Source organism: Dermacentor silvarum, chromosome 8 (assembly GCF_013339745.2).
Source record: "Dermacentor silvarum isolate Dsil-2018 chromosome 8, BIME_Dsil_1.4, whole genome shotgun sequence".
NCBI lineage: Eukaryota > Metazoa > Arthropoda > Arachnida > Ixodida > Ixodidae > Dermacentor > Dermacentor silvarum.
Window position 1 is genome coordinate 39,836,115 of NC_051161.1, and position 5,639 is coordinate 39,841,753.

Below are 5,639 nucleotides of genomic sequence, written 5' to 3' on the forward strand. Positions count from 1 at the left end.
TTGCTTTGCTTAAACTGAGACGACAAAGTCCATAAGCTCTTTAAAGGCGAGTCATCCTTATCTTAATGACTGGACATTACTGATAAGTGATTTGCCCTATGCGTTCGTTTAGACTTTTTTTTTAAGATGTAGAAACATTTAGTTTTGAAACTGGCCCTCCGCAGTACAATCTCAACTCTCTTGTGAACTCATCTGTCACTCATCTGTTGACTTTTAATTTTACTTATATTCGAAAAATAAAAGAGAAACGAATACCGACAATTTTGAATAATGAGTTCTCGAATCGAATACGATTCGAATATACCAATGCCTACTAAATTGGTATTCGAAATTTTGAATATTCGCGCACCACTACTTTATAATTATTAATCTAATTAACAATCGTACGTGTCGAACCATTAGGGAACGGTAAATTACAATACTTCATCCGGACCCAAGAAACTCGGGGTGATGCAGTCGGCGGAATTTGAAATGTATGTCTGAATAAAAGAAAAAAAAAACGCTATAAATGAATTACTTATGTGGCCGCTATACTGAATGAAAACTGGACCTCCTCCGTTGTTTTCTTTGGTTTGCTAGTGTGCAGCCGATAGAGCCCGCTTTCAAAAGTGAGGGGATGGGAAGGAGGGGGAGGGGCACAAGTGGCATACTTTGCCGCTGCACTGTCAAAAGAGTCCTCCTGAATTGCTCCTCCCTCCCTCCACTATCATCATCATCATCAGCCTATATTTTATGTCCACTGCAGGACGAAGGCCTCTCCCTGCGATCTCCAATTACCCCTGTCTTGCGATAGCGTATTCCAACTTGCGCCTACAAATTTCCTAACTTCATCACCCCATTTGGTTTTCTGCCGGCCTCGACTGCGCTTCCCTTCTCTCGATATCCATTCTGTAACCCTAATGGTAATAGTCCACCGGTTATCCATCCTACGCATTACATGGCCTGCCCAGCTCCATTTCTTCCGCTTAATGTCAACTAGAATATCGGCTATCCCCGTTTGTTCTCTGATCCACAACGCTCTCTTCCTGTCTCTTAACGTTAGGCCGAACATTTTTCGTTCCATCGCTCTTCGTGCGGTCCTTAACTTGTTCTCGGGCTTCTTTGTTAACCTCCAAGTTTCTGCCCCATATGTTAGCCCCGGTAGAATGCAATGATTGTACACTTTTCTTTTCAGCGACAGTGGTAAGCTCCTAGTCAGGATTCGGCAATGCCTGCCGTATGCACTCCAACCCAATTTTATTCTTCTGTAAATTTCTTTCTCGTGATCAGGGTCCCCTGTGAGTAATTGACCTAGATAAACGTACTCCTTTACAGACTCTAGAGGCTGACTGGCGATCCTGAATTCTTGTTCCCTTGCCAGGCTATTCTACATTATCTTTGTCTTCTGCATATTCATCTTCAACACAATTCTTACACTTTCTCGATTAAGGTCCTCAATCATTTGCTGTAATTCGTCTCCATTGTTGCCGAATAGGACAATGTCATCTGCAAACCGAAGGTTGCTGAGATATTCGCCGTTGATCCTCACTCCTAAGCCTTCCCAGTCTAAGAGCTTGAGTACTTCTTCTAAGCATGCAGTGAATAGCATTGGAGAGATTGTGTCTCCTTGCCTTACCCCTTTCTTGATAGGTAACTTTCTACTTTTCTTGTGGAGAACCAAGGTAGCTGTGGAATCCTTGTAGATATTTGCTAAGATATTCACGTATTCCTCCTGTACTCCTTGATTACGTGATGTCTCTATGACTGCTGGTATCTCTACTGAATCAAATCCATTTTCATAATCTATGAAAGCCATATAGAGAGGTTGATTGTACTCCGCAGATTTCTTGATTGCCTGATTGATGACATGGATATGATCTATCGTAGAATATCCCTTCCTGAAGCCAGCCTGTTCTCTTGGTTGGCTGAAGTCAAGTGTTGCCCTGATTCTATTGGAAATTATCTTGGTGAATATTTTATACAATACTGAAAGCTAGCCAATGGGTCTATAATTCTTAAATTCTTTAACGTTTCCCTTCTTATGGACTGGTATAACGTTGGCGTTCTTCCAGTTCTCTGGTACACTTGAAGTTGTGAGGCATTGCGTATAAAGGGCCGCAAGCTTTTCAAGTATGATATCTCCTCCATCTTTGATTAAATCTACTGTTATTCCATCTTCTCCAGCAGCTTTTCCCCTGGTCATGTTTTTCAAGGCCCTTCTAACTTCATCGCTAGTTATAGAAGGAGCCTCTGTATCCGGTTTATCACTATTTCGAAGAAAGTAGCTTGGCTGTTTTGGGCACTGTACAGGTCAGTATAGAATTCTTCCGCTGCTTTTACTATGTCATCGAAATTGCTGATGATATTACCATGCTTATATTTCAGTACATACATCTTGCCTTGTCCTATGCCAAGCTTTCTTCTTACTGATTTAATGCTGCGTCCATATTTTACGGCTTCCTCAATCTTTCCCTCGTTATATTTTCGAATATCCCTCACTTTCTTCTTGTTGATCAGTTTTGACAGTTCAGCGAATTCTATCTGGTCTCTTGAGTTGGACACTCATGTTTTGTCGTTTCTTTATTAGGTCATTTGTTTCTTGTGAGAGCTTACCTACTGGTTGCCTTGGTGCCTTACCTCCCACTTCAATTGCTGCTACTGAGATCAACCTAGTTACGGTTTCATTCATTACCTCTATGTTGTCTTTATCTTCCTTTTCTAAAGCTGCATATTTGTTTGCGAGCACCAGCCTGAATTGGTCTGCTTTTACCCTTACTGCCTCTAAGTTAGCCTGTTTCCTCTTGAATAATTTCACTCTTTCTCTCTTCAAATTGAGAGAAATACTAGACCTCACTAACCTATGGTCACTGCACTTAACCTTACCTAACACTTCTACATCCTGCACTATGCTTGGATCGGCAGAGAGTATGAAATATATTTCATTCCTTGTCTCTTCATTAGGGCTTTTCCAAGTCCACTTCCTGTTGCTGCGCTTCCTGAAGAAGGTATTCATTGTTCAGAGCCTATTCCTGTCCGCGAATTCTACCAACATCTCTCCTCTAGTGTTCCTAGAATCGATGCCGTAGTTGCCAATTGCTTGCTTACCAACCTGCTTTTTCCCCACTTTTGCATTGAAGTCGCCCATGACTACAGTATACTGAGTTTCCACCTTTCTCATTGCTAATTCAACATCTTCATAAAACTGTTCTATTTCTTCATCATCGTGACTAGAGGTGGGGCGTAGGCTTGTACTACCTTCATTCTGTACCTCCTATTCAGCTTTATTACGACGACTGCTACCCTCTCATTAATGCTATAGAATTCATCAATGTTGCTATGGACTAGAAATCCTACCCCGGAAGACCTCTGTAGCAGAGGACGTGGCCGTTAGTCAGCACTGTGTAAGCCTAACCAGTTCTTCTAACCTCACTAAGGCCAATAATATCCCAGGCAATGCCTGATAATTCTTCAAATAGTCCTGGTAAGCTAGCTTCACCCGAGAGGGTGCACGTGTTGAACGTTGCCAGGTTCAGTTTCCACCATATACAGGTTCCCTCTACTATATACCGTATAAACTCGTATAAGGGCCGCGTTCCTTTTTTTCCCACAATTTTGACGAGGTGCGGCCCTTACAACCTTTTGGTCAAAACGGTCTCGGCCCAGTCGGTGACTTGTGCAAATCCCGGCTCTCGCCATCTAGTAGCGGCACGCGGAAGTGCGCAGCGCGCGAAAATTCGGAGCACCGAATACGATAGCTTCTCCGTTGGAAATTTTTTGCAGGGAAGCTGTTAAGGGATCAGTCTTCGATGGTCGTGTCCGCGTGTAGAAAAAAAACTCTCATTGGGCGTGCTGTATGTGCGAGTAAAAGCGCGCTTTCACGGAAAGCGAACGCACGGCGGAGAGCAAACGCGACTTCTTCCGTCGCGCGAAAGGCCATGGGTGGACGGGAGGGAGGGAGGGGAGGCGAAGTTTAGCTGCGGCAACAAATGCGTATCTTGCGACCGGGCGCAAGGGGAACTAGCGACTTGAAATCTTGGCGTTGGTGACGTGTTTATGAAGAACGTGCCAACCTTTGCCGTACACCCTATGGAGGTGTACCGTAGCGACCATAAGGTCACGGTCGCTGTGATCACTAAATAAATGAAAACCACCAGATCATATATATTTCTCATTCTTTAATAGTTCAAATAATCAATTACACCCTCACATCTTAATAGTCATAATTGGAAACACATAATTCTCACAATAGTACAGCTTCGCTGGTCTTCCATCTCCACCCCAGTGGAAGGTCTTACAGTTTTTTCCCCCAAAAACTTGGGATGCCAAGTTGAGGGTGCGGCCCTTACACGGGTGCTGCCCTTACATGAGTATATACGGTATGTCTATGCGCGTCTCATTCATTTTCATCTGTATAATTTTTTTAAACTAGCACTTTTGTGGCCACCACGGTAGCACTGAACATCAGTAGAACCACGAGAGGCAGACAGCTTCTCACTTCCTCATCGACTCACTGTGCTGAGCGAGAAGGAGATACATTACGGCATTTTTTTTTTTTATATATTTACTCAGCATCAGCGCCACAAGCCATCGGAAGTGTTGCCACTGAGAAATGGATGTAGTTTACATTCCCAACTGGTTGGGTGCGAGTCAATCGTTCCCGTTTTTCAACAACACAGTGAATCACTGCCGCCATGGATGTATCGAGAGCTATGAGTTTCTGTAAGCATCGAGGGAATGAAGAAAGAGCCACAATTTTCATCAATGGTCGCGGTACGATTGTAAAAACGGCATACGAGCGAATAGGAGGAGGAGGGCTCCATGACCCCTCCTCGCCCCATTTGTGACGCCGCCACTGACCCCTCACTCGCTTTCACATTCAAACTTACCGTTTCATCCATGTCTCCTTAATGCCTCTCCAATCTGAGAGCCCCCCCTCCCATCTTTCCCTAAACTTTCTGTTATTTCAAGAGGGATGGGACTGGAGGCGAGGGGTGGCGCGGGTTCATCAGAAAATTTCGGGAGCCGGGGCCAGGGAGATAGGTTATCAAACCCCATGTGTTATTAGCTGTGCGGAGAAAGGAACGGAGGAGGGCAGGAAAAGACAGAGAGAGAGAGAGAGAGAGAAGGAAAGTGGAGCTTGAAATGTTGTCAAGTTGGATACGTGGGAAGTCCCGCGAGTTCTACCCTCACCTTTATAAAACATTTATGAACATGTGGTGACACATTACACTGAAGCACGGGTAGGATGGCCTATCATGAAAGGCACTGGGATTTACACGCTAAGGAACAGAAAGGTAAATTTTTAAGAAGTTCGGCGCCGTCCCTGATCGCTATTTTCTATTAACCAAACGCTAACCCGTGGACATGTGATCCTACACCGGCGTTATAAAACTGTTGACTTGTTCAACCAAGCTGTGGGAACAAGTTAAAATTCCATCGAGTTTTAATCAGTGTTCAAAATCCGCGCGCAAAGTTAGAGGTGCAAAATATCTCCGCGCGTACATGCTACTACGCCTAAAGAATGATAAATTATACATTTTATGCGCCATGATTAGCACAATGGTGAACGTTTCGGTGAAATTTGTGCCTTTGGAAACGGCGGGGTTAAGCCGACCTTGAATGGTTTGTTATTGTTGCATACGAAACCTCGGCTCGCTTTT